Raw genomic sequence first — 17,402 nt, 5'->3', positions numbered from 1 at the left:
CTTGCTTCGGCAATGGCAATGCACAAGTTTCGGTGCATAAAGTCGAAATCAGAAATAATTTGAATGACCTGCACGAATCGAGTTTTTGCCTCGTTCTCACTCGTTCCCTGTCTCTGCTTCCTTTTCTCTCCCTCTCGCTCTTTTCACTGTAGCACAATGTTTTGTAATGCGAAAACGGTTTGGCATTCGTAATTCAGGAAAACTACTTTTCGTGTTAGGGCCAGCCAATCGACACACTCATTAAGTGCGACTGGTAGGAAAAAAAAAACAAACGCAGTTCTCTCTCTCTCCCTCTCACCATAAAAGAAAATAGATATTTGAACGATATTACCGATAATTGCAGCGAATGAAATGCGCCGCTCGACGCTCTCATTTTGCCGTTTGCAATGTTGTTCTGCGGCTACGAGGCAAAAACATAAGAAAAACAGAGAAGAAATCGAAAAGTTAACACACAAAAAAAAAAACAAAACAACAACGTACACACCATAAGCATGAGAATGAGGAGGTTTTCGAAAAACGAAAGATAACCGTATACAGTTTTAAATGCTTTGAAAGTTTACGAATAAATGGAAATGATTACTGCGAAAAGTAAAACGAAACATTGAGCAGTCGCTTGTCTATGGGCAATGAGTGAGTGAGAAAGAAACCGTGTACAAGGAAAATTGGTGCGCTACGCTTTACAAGCGAGACCGACGATGGCAGGCGGGCAAGAATCGGTAGAAAACTAAAATAAAAGAAACACAACCGGCAAACAAACAAAACAAAAACCAACAAACATTAGATATCTAGGAGTTTTCGGTTTTTGCCTCGATATTTTTAAGGAAAAATCAAGGATTTGCGTAGTTTTCAATTTGTTTCTCAATGTGTGTGTGTGTGTGTGTGTGTATGTGTATGTGCATTTGCATGGTGCGGGTGCACGCTGGCAATGATATTCTCGCTCGCTCTCATTCTCTCTTACTCGTTCTCATCCTTACGCTCCAACTCTCGATTTCGCCCGCTGCTTCGTTCTTCTTTGCCTCGAAGAAACTTTTCACCAATTCCATCGTATGCAAATGGTGCATATTATCACCATCTGAACGCGCATTTATCGTGAGTAATCTTTATAGTTGATAGTTTGGATTTTAGTGAATTTTCTCAATATTCTTACCGAAACAAATATTCACAGCTCAGCACATACATACGAATGCATTAGCTTCATTTATTCGATCGCTCGCTCGCTCGCTTGCATTGCAACAATGTGCTTGTTTCCCATGCCACCCTTTTCCAACCAACGAGAGTTTGTTTATGCTGTTTTATACGAAGTTGAACATGAACAAATATACATACACTCATTTTGCCCTTATGCCGAATAACATTCACACACAGACACACACACACCGAATACCGATTGCAGTCGTTATGCAATTCCATCAGCATAAAGAAGTAAATTAATTACTTTTCCACTTAGTTCGCATTTTCCAGTTTGTTTTTCCCGTAAGCACAACTCATTCGCATTACACACACACACGTTCATACTTAGAAGAGCTCTCTTCGAGCAGCCAATTTGAATAACAACGCACAATAAAAAGTTTTCGATAAATTCACAATTATTTGACTTTTAATGTATTTGCTTCCTCTTGATTTTTTTCTCTCTTTCTACTTTTATTTGACTATTAAAAACGTATTTTTTTCTCTCTTCTTCTTCGACGATGGGGCGCAAAGTGTTGAAGCGTTGTATGCATTTCGATAATGCTTGAGTTTTGTGCTACGTATAACAAACATCTTTAAGAATGATTTCGCAATGAAATCATACGCAGAATCATTTTCTGATCGGCATTTTAGCGAACGATTTTCCCAAGTTAGCAATGTCAATTTGGCATAACCTTCAATAACCTCCATGTGATGGCATAACTATGAAATTCATCGTTGGAACCCCGCTTCATTGAGTGCATAAGAAGTCAATAAATTCGAAAAGAAAATTGCGGAAAACTTTTGCTTGACTCAGCTTCCGAAACCAGTTTGACCTATAACAATTGACACATTTCCCATATTCGATGGATATGGTGAGATCGGAGAATGGTTTTAGGGTTACACATTTAAGTACATTTCTTTGTTGACATTCTTAATTCCTGTGGCGAAAAAGCCGCTTGGTGGTCGGTCATGGTCGTGGTGCATGTGAGTTTGTTTTACTTCAATCCAAGCAACAATCGCTGTAAATTATCCATATTAAATAATTTCCTTTCTGGGTGTGTGTGTGTTTCGTTTTTATTGTGTGCTGTAGGCATCTATCGATTTGATTTAGTGTGTGACGCGCGAAGATTTTGGATTGAATCATTCGTAATCGATGTCGTAACACTTATTACTCTTTTTTGTCGATTTTGTCGAAACTTTTCCAAACAATGTCGTTCATCACAATACCGTTTGATATTTGTATAGAAAAACCGGAAAAATACTCTATCGATTTGTGATTATTAACTATTCGACAATGGGTCTAATAATAGCTTGAACACAGAACGAAAAAAAAAATCGAATTCGACCACACCGTGTGTGTGTGTGTGTTAAACGCACGAAAGCCCACCAACGAAATCACGCTTCTAGATGAATATTCAATAAAATATAACATCAAAAATCGCAATTACACATTTAATACAAAATGCTATTTCGACTTTTGTGTATACGATATTATATGGTTCGCGGACGTTCGTATCGTATGCATGCGTTATAAAAACCCCAAACCTGGGGTGAAAATGTATAAATATGAGCGAGGAGAAAAAAAAGTGCCATTGAAAATGGAAACATATGGCCGTGCCATATAGGATATAGCACAATTACAACCACCGCTCTTTCACTCATTCTCAATTTTTCCGTTGTTGTTATCATCTTCGTTCGATCTCCCACAAATATTTTCGGGTGAATTTTCTTATGGAAAATTGGAATCAATCATTAGTCTAATAGCGATACTATCTATCTATAGCTAATTTTTCGGTTTTGTTATACCGTTTGTGAATAAAAATCGAGCGCATGTATTCACCTGTTTGGATGGGAACATCGTGCGTTTTTCCTTCATTGTCCCATACACACACATTGGTTAATATTTAATTTTCGCGCACGGTGACCATATATGAAAAAAAAAGAAAGCCAAAACGAACCAAACAAAAAACAATAGTGCCGAGTATATAAGTAATTACACAATTATACGCAAGCTTCAGAAGAATTACATTCAATTGATTGCGCTTCGCGTATGATTTTCTTTCATGCTACCGTCCGTATGAATTAATGAACTTCGACATGCTCTTCACAATTATATAGACACTTTACATGCATATCTTTTAGGCACGCATCACAATTATCGTGGTGGTGTTGTTTTTCATTCAAAATAGAACAGGACATGGGACAATCAAATTGAAATCTTCATCAAAACGAAATAATGAGTGTAAATCTTCGGGTTGCATTGATCCAGTTTTAATCTGCATAGACAATGAAAATGATAAAAATCTTCATAGACAAAAACCAAATTATAAAACGATTAAAAATGGAATTTGACTCTTCGCCAAAACGATTAATTCATTCTTTTCACAACGACAAACATTCGAGTCGAATGGGAAAAAAATCGCATGAAATGAAAAAAATGTCATTTTTTTGATATGTTCAAATCATTTTGAGTTTTTTTTTTTTCATTTCAATTGATTCGCACAGAAAAATGTGGTGGCATTTCAATGGAACTGTTTTTTTTCTCCTTTATACAAACCGAAAGCAAATTCTATTATGAAAAAAAAAACTGTCCATTGATTATCAGTAAATCAAACGCGTTCACTCGGACGTTGACAGTCATTATTATACGCGGATTATTGTTAAATGGCACTTTTTTTTCTAGCCAACCCGGCATTCTTCGTTCGACGCACACACACACACACGAACCAGGGTGATGAGCATGGGTAATATGTCACAGTTTGCCATGGTTTACAAATTGATCGGCAAATTGTACAAATATCCTTTCAATGCAAATTTAATCGCATAAACATATTAAGTGCATGGATTTACCGGTTTTGGGTTCTCATACAATCAAGATATGGATTTTTTTCGGTTTTTCGGACAAAAGATACACCCGATTTTATGTAAAGTAATTGAGATGAGAAAAAAGAGAAGAAAAGATTGGCTTTATTCGAGCGACATGTCGACCAATTTATGATTACAAGTAAACTAAAACTCTTAATTGAGTCGAACATTTTCGGATGGGAAATAAAATGACCCAAGTTCTCATCGCAAATATGTCACATATGTGTAGCCTATTCGAAGTTCGATACACTGATGAGAAACCAGTTTATCTCGATATTCCTCCGGAGGAAACACATTCGGGCGAAACCATTTTGGAAGAAATGACCAGTAAATTACATTGAAATTCATTTCGTTTTCATTTGACAAAAATAAGTCGTATTTTTCCCACTGATTAAGATAAATCCTTTAATTCAGTTTTAGCAATCGAGTCATTTTTGCCATTTCAAACGGAGAATGGTGACTCTAGTTGATCTTATGCCAAACTAATAACCATTGTTAAAGAAGACACAGAGAAAAAACACAAGCACACACACACATAGCCATTAAAATGATATCCAAATGCTACGGTAAATGTGAATGCTAAACCGATGACCGACCCAATTTAGATTATAGTGCGAAACGAATCACATAAAACGATGCAAACATTTTACTCGCTTCGTTCGCCATCTCTTTCTCTCACTCTAATTTTCTTTGGCTTGCCAATCGTTTTCTTTGTCGAATTATTACGCATACATGTTTGCCGCACGACGTATTTGTGACATACAGCAGTGACCCTTTCAATACCGGGCACGTACTGATGCAGAGCATCCAAGTCGGGTTTCTGGCATGAACAGTGAAAATATATTCATTTTTTGGACTTGAAAAGTACATTTGAGTCGAAAATCTGTGATGATCTGCGTCCAATTGGAAAGCAAATACTTTAGACTCTCCGTAAGAACTCAAAAAACTCTTCGCGTGATACCAGCAAAGTATACTTTACTAGTAACAACACACATTTTAATTCGATTTCTTGATCGAGTACGGCCGAAGTCTGCCTTTAAATCGAACACAGAACGCCTCAAAGCAAACGAAGGGCACATTTGCATCGATTTCCGGCCCTGGCTTGGCTATTAGCATACGAAAACATGTTTAAGGGTTACAAAATTTGCTCTCATATGCTTGACCGTTTTCTAATAAGTTAATTCAACCATTTGAAATGTATTGGCTATAACTTTTATGACAATACACTTACTGTCCGAGCTCTTGCGTTTCTTTGTTTTTTTTTTTTTAGATTCGGTTCAACCGAAATAGAAAATATTCTTTTGTACATTTTCTTCTCTTCATTTTCGACCGGTGATAGAGTAAATGAGAGAGAGAGACGGAGAGGGTGAGAGTATGACATTGGACAAATCTTTAGATTTACCGAATCATTTGCGGATTTGTGCATCTGTGTCTGATGATTGGAGTCCATCCGAGTGGGATGTAACAACATCCTTACGCAAATCTCGGCAATGCTTTGGATTTTAAGCATTTTGATTCAAGATAACATTGGTCACATGAACCAATTCAATGTAAAATAATTTCGAGATTGTGCTCCAGCATGTTGTAATGTGTCACAAGTGATTCGGTGTCTTTTTTCTCTCCTACCGTCCATCTATGTTTCCATCTCTCCATGCTGCCGCATGTGTTTTGTGCAACATTTTAAGAATAAGAACCGGACGATTGAATCTAACGCAACTGTAATCGTATGCCTCATACGTACACGCTCTTTTTACTGACCAGCACCATCTCATTTGCATTCATTATCTTCGATTCAAATCTGAAAACATTTCATCTACATATTGGCTCTACATATATCCAGTATGAATTAGAGTAAGTCTAGTGAAACGGCAAATTAGTTTCACACTCGTATAAGATTCAATTTTCGACTGTGTCTTTTTTTCTTGCTGCTGTTGTCTTTTGTGTTTTGATGTTGCGTATGGAAGAGATTCAAAGCAAAGATTTTGCGTACGTCCGGTTATTCATTGGTTTTCAAAGTAAAAGGGTAATTTTCCCCTTGATAAATTCACACCGGTTTTTTTCTTCTCTCTCTCTCTCTCTCTCTTTCTCGAATGATGCCATTGCGGCGATTAGTTTTCATAATTTATTGCTGTCCGTTGCTAGTTTTGGGCCATTCCGTTTAGAACGATCGTTGTCCACTTTCTATCTCGTTAACATCTTCTTCTTTCATGTTTTTTCGTTGATTATTTCTCTGCTCAATCGAAAGAATTATCATTTCGTATGACCCTTTTCAAAAATTGTACCATGTAACCGCATGCAAAACAGAATTAATTCAACAAATATACAGCTTTTATATATAAGCAACGAACTGGCACCCGAAAAATCAGTGCCACTTTTGGCCGTTGCCACTGATTTTGCATCGGCAACAGTCGAACGCGATGCAATGATATTTTCGTATGTCTAATTCAATACTACTCATTTTTCGTCATCCTTGTGCATCAATACAATTGTATTCGTAATGTAATGCCACCAATTTGTGCAAACACATTAAAATTCAAATTCACAACTTGAGTTCGAGTTCCGCTCCTCTCATTGCATCATTATATATTATTCCACTGCTTAGCTCCTAGATGAAATTTTGTTCTTGACATTGAAATAAAATCAAGTGAATGCTTGGATAAAATCGAATACATGCTCTTAAATTGCCACTCTTAATCCTTGCAGAAAATGCAAATTCATTCCACCTGATGGTCACACAGTCAACCAAATACATGACTTTAATAATTTAACTCGACTGTATCAAAATTCATATATTTGTATACTCATGTATTTGTACATGCAAATGACTCGCTGCTTGCCCAATTCGAATTGTGGAAAACTTTTTGATACTTGATTTAAAATTGGTGCAATTGTCCATATACAAAGTAAAAGATTGATTTCATTGTAAATATTAATAAAGTTCTTTTTCGTGTTTTTCACACATACACTCTCTTTCTCTCTTTTTTTCCCATTCCAGCATTATTTCGTACTCAATCATCATCATTTCAGTAAAAACAAAACAAAAAACAACAACCAACAATTGAGGTCCGAAATTGATCCGAAAATACAAAGGAAAATTGAATAAAGTGAGTACCATATCTTGTTTGATTTCAATGTTGCACACGTGCATATCACAAATTTCAAATTATATGTATATACATAGAGTAATTTTTATGTATAAAAATTATAAATGTCGGCCCCGCGCGCGCAATATTGACATAATGCCAAAAAAGTGCCGAAAAAATAAAATAAAACAAACGAAATGAATTTTAACAACACAAACACAACGAAATTTCACTGGATCGTGTGTATGCAATGCACGTAGAAAGTGTAAAAAGTGCATATTATTTATATTAAGCTTTTTTAAAAAAATCGATAATGATATCAAATTATTAAGCAAATGAAACCCAAATGATTTATACACTTTATGTGTTCGAAGAATCAATTTTTATTGATTCTTCATTTGTTTTATTACCGAAGCGAGAGAGAGAAAAAAGCGTACAAACACACACTGCGGTTTTTCACAACAACGCAAGAGAAAAAAGTGTGAGCTGTAGGAAAAATTAAACATGAAACCAGAGATTGAACAACAACGAGGAAAAAAAGTATGCGCCTGACATTGTTCGGGTGAATAACAGATGAAGTTCACATTTAGTTGTGTGTATGTGTCTTTTTTCTCTCTCTTTTTCTTTTTGTGCAATTTTCGCGTCCTCTACATAAATAAAAAAAAAAAATCACAACCCTCATGCAAATATATCCACGTGCTCTGCTGAACGACAACGACGACGATTCTGTTGTTTGGCAAGCATGTGCTCCACAAGTCAAACAACAAAAGTTGTTCCCTTCTTTTCTCTTTCTCTCTCTGTCTCTTGCCCACTCTCGAGATAGAGCGAAGAGTAAGAGTAAACGAAGCGCCGTTAAGAGGTAATGTCTCTCCCTATTGCTTGCAATCACAATACCGTAGGCGATTCGGAAGTGATTTCATTTCGCAATCTGCATTACGTGTGGATAATTCTCTCGCTCTTATTCGAGGCCCATTTTCACCAAGTTGCTCATCGGATCAGTTATTATTTGGATACGTTTAAAGAATCTTACCTCAATCTCATGGCGACTATATGAATGAAAATGAGCAAATAATCGCTGATATCAAAAACAAAAACAGAAAACATCCATATGGCTATGCCGAAAATCTTGTTGCCGTTTACTTCCCCCCCCCCCCCCTCTCTCTCTCTCTCTTTGTCGCAAAAACCCTCGATTTAATGTGTTTATCTTCTTATGGTTCACCTTATCGCTGTGTTGTCATCGTCTCAAAAAAGCCACAACGACTATTTAGTCAAATGGATTAACGGTAAAATTAAGAGAGTGTGTGTGTGGTGCGTGAGACCGCTTTTGCTTCCCATACATCGGCTGAGATGTGATTTTACCGAATTTCTTCTTTCATCAGTATGAATCAATAACTGAAAATGCGCTACGTGAGACTGTGCAACTTTTGTGTCTCTAATGAATCTGAGCAAAAGTTCAAAAGATACCGAAATGAGTGTGTATTTGTGTGACTGGAGGGAAGTGAACCCGAAAATGTAATGCAATGTTTTGATAGTAATAAACATAATGTTGGTCTCCCCTGCACGTTTCGGATCCGTCGCATGGTCATTGTATTTTATTGGAAAACATATCATATGATAGGTGTGCGCACCGAAACCCATTCATTTAATGGTGCTAGTTTTCTTCATCCATACACTCATTGACTCGCATAAAACAAAAATAAAGAGCTCAAGTTCTTATTTTTATCGCTGGCAAAAATCACGCGAGAGTGGGAGAGAGAGAGAGAGAGAGTATGGCGACTACGATATACAGTCTTATTTGTTTGATATGCAAATTGATCTCTCGATTCAGACAATTGTTTTCGCACGTATCCTTTTTGAGCCAAATTTATCCTGCACACCCGTTCGCTTGCTCGTCCAGCTTTGTATATCGCATGAAATACAGCTAAAGCTGAAATCATTTGATTCGGTATCACATACACACCGAGAAACACACATGCCACGTCGAGAAAACAAAGCACGTGGTGCTTGTTATATGATTGTGCTGCTGCTTTTACATTGAAAGGTGGTTTGATGCTTTATTAGATAGCAATCTTTGTGTCTATTGATTAACGAAGGGTTTTGAACTCGTGCACACACACGTATATCATTTAATGACTTCCATTGAAACTAACAAGTGTACAATTTTGCAATTTCAAAACATTTTGAATACGGTTTTGAGTGTATTAAGATGGAATTTAGTTCGTTGAAAAGTGAGAATACGACATCAAATCTTTATTTTGATCGGGCGAAGGCAATCCAAAGACAATACTGAGCAAAGAAACAATATCCGGAAGAGACAAAACCAAAATTTTGAATGAAACACATTCAATCGAATGTGTGATTAGATTGTTAAGATTATGTGTGATTAGGTAGGATTTTAGCAGAACAAAGGTCGATGATTTTTATCAACTTTAGGTTACGAGTTGATTTTTAGCATATTTAGATTAGAAGACACGTGGAATCTTTTCCGTCTTAGATGAAATTCAGTTCCAATGTTTAAGAAGAGCATCGTTCCGATCTGCATCGATTTGGGTACTCATTCGTTTTTCTTCCGTTTTTCCCTGCAAAAAAAAGCCAAATTCCCTGCGCTTCGCTATCGGAATGTGAATCACAAAGTACACAATTGGACGTTAACATATGAATGAGTAAAAGGATAAAGTGAATGCAGACCATGCAACGATTCATTTATAGCAATGTAGCCCACTCAAAAATAGTGTTTTTCTCTCAATTGAATTGGTAAAAAATGGGAAATAATTAAAACTTCTTAGTCCTGAGCACAGGAACAGTATTCATTGAACACTTGAAATCATGCTTGATGTTGAATTTCGTAGTATCAGTTAGCTATAGACACATTTCTTTGACACTTGATACACTCGTTAGGAGTTTAGTTTTGAACAGAATTTTTGTCACATTTTTTTGGTCTCACTCGAAAATTTGAAGAGATCTTAGTTTTTTTTTTGTCTCGTTTTAGACTTTTTTTCATTGCCATTTTGATTTTTGTTTCGCAGATTTTCGTTAAATTTTGAGGTTATTCAATGTGAAAATGTTATAACGCGGCCATAAACGACATTACAATTACTTCGTTCATAAAAAGGTTTTTTTCGGGTTTTTCAAATAGGAAGATAAGTAGCTTCATTTGAATCAACAGTTTCATGCAAAAGAAGCGTATGCAAACGAGAAAGCGTGTGTGTGGTATCGATGGTGCGCGAGTCGTCGAGAGAGAGAGAGAGAGAGAGAGAGAGAGCTCGGCCCGTTCGTATTATTGTCCGTATTTAATTATTGTATAGTTTATGGCTCGGTTTCGTTGCGACAGACCGAGCCTCGTTGCTCAAGTGTGTGATGGCGTTTTTTTTGGATTGAGAAAAAATATGGGAACGTCTCCGTAGTATTTACCGAATCATTGTGACAATTAGATGTTCGTTTTCATTACAATTAAGTGTGTGTACGTTAATGTTTGTTCGAAGAAAACGTAAGAAAACACTTCTCACCGTTGGATCAATGGGAGCGCGTATATTTAAACGCATAAGAATATATAATCATAATGGGAATGAAGAGAGTGTGGTGTAATTGAAATTAACCGTAAACATTCACACGCACAACAAAAATGTCTTAACTGGCACGTATGGCATTAGGTGCGGTGAGCGAGTGTGTGATGATAACATATGAGCTGATAGTTTCGCTCTTTTTTTTGTTCCTTATTCGCACCACGCGCACGCTTCGCCTCACTTGTGGGCTTAGGTGTTGGTTCTCTTTTTTCGGCTTCTCTCCTCTGTATTCATAATTTATGAAGCACCCGAAAGTAATCAAGAATTGCGTTTCGTTTTTGGAATAATAAAAAAAAGTGGCCGAAAAGTTGAGAAAATCTTTGGTGGCTGTTTATTCCGAAACGAAATGACTTCACACAGACATGGATATAAATTCCACAGATCGTTGTGAGGTGTGGCGATTAATCCTTGGGGAGTCTTGATGATGATGAGTTTTTCACGCTGAAAATTGATGATTTTTATTTTCGAGCTTTTTTCGTCGTCGTCGTCGTGGTCATATAAACTATTTTTTTTTCACTCGTTCCTTCACATTTTCAATTTACGCTCTCTTTGCGCGCCAGCACACAAACACACACACCAGCAAAGCGGCACAAGAAAATTTAAGTGATATTATTCAAAAGGCAAATGCTGTTAATGTCAAAGACCCATGCATTATCACACAAGTGTGTGTGTCTCACTCTTATTTGTAATGAATTACTTGAATATTATTATGACGCTTGCGCGCGCGCGCGCTTTTGCACACCCAATGTCCGAGTCCAATGGTGAGCGCGATCGCGCACGCACACCATACATTCTACAGCACAGTAAGAGAGTGTAATATCGGAGAACACCATATGAGACATTGGTTTGTGTATCGCGCGCGACAGCTTGATGGCAAAAAATCACCTTTGGGCCAAGAAACGACACATTTGGCTTTCGCCATATCGGGGCTTTCACTTATCTATTTTCATATACATATCAAAAAACATTTTCCTAATGAATGCGTCTATTGAAACCAACCATTGCACCCGTTGCTAATGATGGATAAAGGAATTTCATTTTGACCAACAATAACAAAAACAACGACAACAAACAAGGAATCATGTAGGTGTAAGCCATACGATATATATATATATATATATATACCTTGAGATCATTTGAGATCTCTCAGTGAGGTGCGGTTAGCTACGTTCATGTAATTATTGTTGTTGTGAACTGTAAAACATCAACGAAGAGCAACGAAATATAATAGAATTTCTTTTTTCTCTCTATCTATGTCTCTTTCATTTGTTCAATGGATTTTAGCTACCGTTTCCATATTCAAAACACATTATTGCAAGTTGAATGAAGAAATCGTTTCCCTGTCCAGTGATTATCCGGTTCAGTTTTCGAGTCATTCACATTATCATGCAAAACAAGCACAAGTTATGACACCCTCGAGCACTTGAATCGACATCAAACGAATGTCCGTTTACAGTCAATTTTGCTATGGTGTTTGCGATTTGACCGCTTCTCAAAACCCTTGTAGTTTTTGATAAATTAAAAATCTCAAATATCCAACCGATAAAATGAAATCAGACGAGAGAACTGTTCATAATTTCTGAAATGTTACCACTTGAATTGAATGGCAAACACTTTTCCAAATATATATATATATATGTATATATTTTTGGGGCAGCTTCGACTCCACGTCAGATATTTATCAACAACAAAGGTGGAAAAATTGCTTGCTTGCAAATGTTTCAAAAGCAATTTTTGACTACAGCGAGTACAGGGTTGAAGACTTTGGTACACCGTTTGCATGAAAATCCACATAGTTCAATAATATTGAGCCATGGATGGGGCTATTAAATGGTTTCGATTCAAGTTCGATTCAAACGGTTGTTATTACACACAGTTGACCAATGTATCGTTATCGCATTGCAATTCGACCATCCATACATAAATAAATATATATATATATATATGTTCATCCCAATACAAATATATTTTGAATCTCAGAAACCGCATTTCGAACACCATCGATATGGTTTTGTCTTTCAAACTTACGGCTTGGACATTTTGTTGTTAAGATGGCACAATGAATATTTACCAATAATTTATTGTTTTCATTATGGTATTTTCGGTTTATTGTCTTTCAATTGTGGACCAAATTCTGGGGAAAGTGTGGATAGCGGAGGCGAGAGGATGAGGTGAAAGGTAGAAATAAAGAGAAAACGACACAAATGGAAGAGAATGAAGAGTGAAAGAGAGCAAGATGGGCTATCTACAGCTAAAACTGTATGGGAGACAAAAAGAATCAATGAAATAGCATTGCGTTGAGATTGCATCTGATTCAGTGCTTGGCAAATTGTTTTGAATTTAAGCTATGTTGAACAATAAAAATAATATAATTTTATTGATTATTCGTTTTCGAAAGTTTGAGCAAAGCCATGCCAACCAGCAAGAGAAGAGTCATACACATAGACACCGTGCAAAAAAAAATGTGTGGCGCATAAACAATTCACAAATATTGAAATTGACTTTTCATTTAACGCAAAAATTGTTTCGATTTCGAGGCCTCGAATTGAATGAAATGAATTGCAAATGAAAATTAAGTATAAACCGTACAAATTGCGTGTACTCTCGGGCGGAAGCACAGAGTTTTGCTGTCGGATCGATATAAATGTTTGGGGCGAGGGGAGCAAACGAACGAATGCACAAGCCGACAGGTTGATATCAATTCTCATTTGGAATTTCGCAATCCAGTTGCAAACAATCACGAAACGATAAAGTGTTGACCAAGATGAAATGCCATCAATAAGTTATGCATGTTTAGCTTCTCTTTCACTCTCACCCCGAAAAAAATCTTCAATAAAATATTGTTCTGAAATGGATTGAGTGTGGAGTGTCGAGCTATAGTTTGTATCGAAAATTGATGATCGATGTGACAATAATTCAATGTTGCAATTTCACCAAGTCTCTCTCTCTCTCTCGCCTTCTCCGTCGATTCACAAGAAAACTGGGTTATAGACACATTATCCTTTATAATCGCTTTAATAGGTGACTTAAATGGAATTTAATGTATCATACTGAATACACGACGTTCTTTGTTTTTTTTTCCATGACGATAGTTGACTTGGTTATTTGAATAAAATGCTTTGCACGCGATGTGCCTATCGACCAAGAGACATACACTGTGTGTGTGCGTACTCCCCCTTTGATTGAAAAACGTGTGTGCCGAACAAAAGAGAGTGGCCCTCGAATTTCGTATTCCGCACATTGTGTTTTGAATAAAGTTTACGGTACTGAGTCGGCAGTCGAGAGCGTTTAAGATTAATACAGAAAATTTTCAAAACTTATTCCAGTGAATTTCTTTCCGCAAAACGAACACAAAGAGAAAACATAGAGCGATAGAAAGAGAGACAATGAATACAACATAAACAAAACAAACGTAAATCCGGTCATCGCAGGATATTTTAGAATTAATTAATGATGCTTGCGCTACTATGGTCGGTCTGTCGCTGTCTCTCTCTCTCTCTCTCTCTCTTTCTCTTTCTCTAGCGTGCGCCTACTCGCGCCTTTTCGAAACGGATTCGCGATTCTTTTAATCATCACTTGAACATTTGCATGGCCCGAAGAGATTTGCCGTTCATTTCTTTCCTTGTTTCATAATGACATTACAACAAAATTTCTTTTTTCTCTTCAAATATTTTTTTCTCGTATGACAGCTCAGCCAAAATGAGCGCGGCCGCATATTTTGGTATAGAGTAGAAAACTCATTTTGCAATATAGAGCTAGTGATCGTATTTAAAATGTAATTAGATATGTGTTGAGTGCGTACAAAATGTGGAACAAGAATCCTTTTTTTTTCTCGGATGTTGTGCAAAAAAAACAATTGACAAACCAACAGCGTCTTCGTTCATTTGACGAATGGCTGGCGGCCGTTAACTTCACAAACTTCGAAAGGATTACGTGGTTTTTTTTTTCATTTTGTTGAGGGGGAGAGCAAAAAAAAAGATGAAGTTGGCTCCTTATACAGACTTAAATCGAAAAGTTGCGGTCGTCCATAAGAATGCGTTGAGAACGAAGAATGGATATTTTTGAAATGGAGAAAGAGAGAGAGAGAGAGAAAGAGAGAGAGAGAGAGAAGGAGAGAGAAATTGCAAAGAGGAAAGAAGCGAAATTTTTTCGCTTGTCTGCAAAAACTAAAAAAGAGAAGAAAAAAATGGCGAATCGGATGCATTGTGAAAATCCGTTAGAAAGAGCAGCGATATATATTTAAATTGGCGCTAATACCTCATGCAGCGCATTTCAGTCGAATGCATGCCATCACATCTCTCTCTCTCTCTCTCTCTCGCTAACTCGCACACACCAAACCAAAAATGCCAGAGTGATATTGTCTATGGCCGACGTAAGCCACTTTGGTATACGATCTCGTTCTCGCTCGTATGTAATGTATTTATATTTGAATGTAGCTATAAATTAGATTGCCAAAGCCAGTGTCGGTGTGCGGGCGCTTTGGATCTCTCTCTCTCGCTATGCCCACCATGTGTGTGTGTGTGTGTATGCACTAGATACACTGCAATCCAATGCAATCAAATGAGCAAAATTGCATTTACGCACAAAAGAATTGACATTCATCAGCCGAGCATCGACATACAACCCACTCGCCTCTCTCTCACTCTACCGGGCTTATTCGTACTTGCAAGCGCGAGTAGTGTCGTGGCGGCCTCCGCAGCATCAATAGCAGCAGTAGCCTACGAGCTGAAAAATTTGCCATAGTTATTAATTAAAGTTGTTTTAAATCTACAAAAACAAAAACTTGGAACACAAAAACAACAATAACAATAGCCCACACAGCAGTGGCAGCGGCGGCAGCAACAACAGCACTGTCCAACGCATATATTCCGGTAATGCACACACCATTAGCAAACATAGAATCTCTCGGTGCATTTGCGTCTATCACGCGAAACTTGATATGGAAACTCTTCATCAGAGATGGAAAGCAAAAATATGCGCGCATCGAACAAATTCAAAAAAGTGGACAGAGAGCGAATGAGATCCAATGCAAATGAACGAATGGAAAAAAACAACACATGCACACACATACACACGCAGAAAGAATGGAGTACGCGAAATCTGTTAAAAAAAATTAGGCATAGCGTGAAAAAAGCACTGTGCAAAATTGCAAATGCACTAGATGGACAAACGCACTAAAAATTTTGCATGACGTTTTTACGTTTCCCGCGTCATTCCATTATTCCCTTTCTTGTTGCCAATGCTCTTGTGTGTATATGCTGTACTGTGCACCGCCACTCGCTGCTCTTTCTCACACTCCACCATGATGAATGCACTAGATGCGCTCACTGGCTAAAACGAATAGGCCCGAATGCAATATATGCTGTTGATGTTGTGTTTTTTTCTTCTCCTTCTTTCCTCTCATTCTTCTTTCGTCCTCGTATTTTCGGTTACGTACTATCGGTATGTGTTATGGTTGTGCTGGTGCTCTGTTTGAAAATATCTGTATATTTCCATTGGTTTATCGGGTATATCGTCTAGCTCGAAAAACTCGAAGATACAAAGGTTGAAAAAGCTTTGTTAACATTCATAAACAACAACAACAAATCAAATTTTATTTCACGCTGCTGCGGCCGCTCTCGCTTCTTCTTCTCTTTCTCTCTCTCTCTCTCTCTATGTCGAAATATCGTTTTGATAGTGCACCGACGTTCCGATATTGACGTGGGTTTTAGCGCGCGGTGTGCGGCGCGAGTATATGTGATTTTGCTTTTTCCGAATCGCGTCCATACATGCACACGCATACACTTTACAGTCATTTTTCCTGTGTGCATATCGGGGCTCTCACACTCATCGCGTTGCGCGCACCGCACTACACACCAAAAATATTCACAACCGACCGATTCGCTTTTTCCCTTTTTACCCAAAAAGAATACACACGGAACCAAAACACACGACGGCCTATATACAATTAACACACGCACAACACAGATCATCAGCAAAATTCAACGATACAAAAAAAAATGCAAGTTTTTTTATATCGCGTTGCACACACAACACATGAAAAACCCGAAATGAAAAAAAACCACGCTGTGGATAGAGAAGAGTATGCATAAATCGTAAACCGTGCGACGGTGGAATTGGAATTGGATGTGTGTGCATTCGACGAACACAAAATATATGCAATGAGAGTTTTTTTTTTCCTGAAAGAAAAACTTTTAGTTTAACCACTGGAGCTCTCGTCTATATGACAATGTTTAAACGCAATCCCTAATTATTCCATCTATGGCCAGCGCGCGAGTGTGTGTGTATGTATGTGTATGTGGAAAAGGCTCTATGGTTCCCTTTTAAAATCATCGCGCGCGCGAACCCGAACGATAGGCAATGCAAACGTCCAAAAAGCGAACACAAAAATCAAAATACAAAATAAAAAAACGAATGAACGATCGAAATACAAAAAAAACAACACCACCACCACCTTCACCACCACCAGCAATAACAACAACAACGCACATAAAACACGCAACAAAAATATAGAGAGAAACTCAACAACAAAAACACATATACACATATGCCTGTTAAAATGAAAATACAAAAATTTTCGATAGCAAATATTGAATGAGAAAATGTATGCATTGCACTAATCTCATATGCTTTTCGGCTGTTTTCCGCAAACGAGAGATGGCTGGGTCCATCCGCTCTCTCTCTCTCTCTCTCTCTCTCTCTCTCTCTCTCTCTCTCTCTC

General features: G+C 37.4%; 1 protein-coding gene across 6 annotated transcripts in view; it reads left to right on the top strand.

Moving 5' to 3' along the window:
- Nucleotides 1-17,402, top strand: part of LOC129574874 (homeobox protein prospero) — a 144,314-nt gene that overhangs the window by 39,094 nt on the left and 87,818 nt on the right. For all 6 annotated transcript variants that reach the window (XM_055457428.1, XM_055457425.1, XM_055457418.1 and 3 more), the window contains exon 2: nt 7,031-7,139. The gene's annotated coding sequence lies outside the window, so the exon portion shown is untranslated. The remainder of the gene's footprint in view (nt 1-7,030; nt 7,140-17,402) is intronic.

Source organism: Sitodiplosis mosellana, unplaced genomic scaffold, assembly GCF_009176505.1.
Source record: "Sitodiplosis mosellana isolate CC-2019 unplaced genomic scaffold, AAFC_SMos_1.0 Smas_scaffold_6165, whole genome shotgun sequence".
Classification (NCBI taxonomy): domain Eukaryota; kingdom Metazoa; phylum Arthropoda; class Insecta; order Diptera; family Cecidomyiidae; genus Sitodiplosis; species Sitodiplosis mosellana.
The sequence above is the reverse complement of the archived record's forward strand: the minus strand, read 5'-3'. Positions and strand labels throughout refer to the sequence as shown.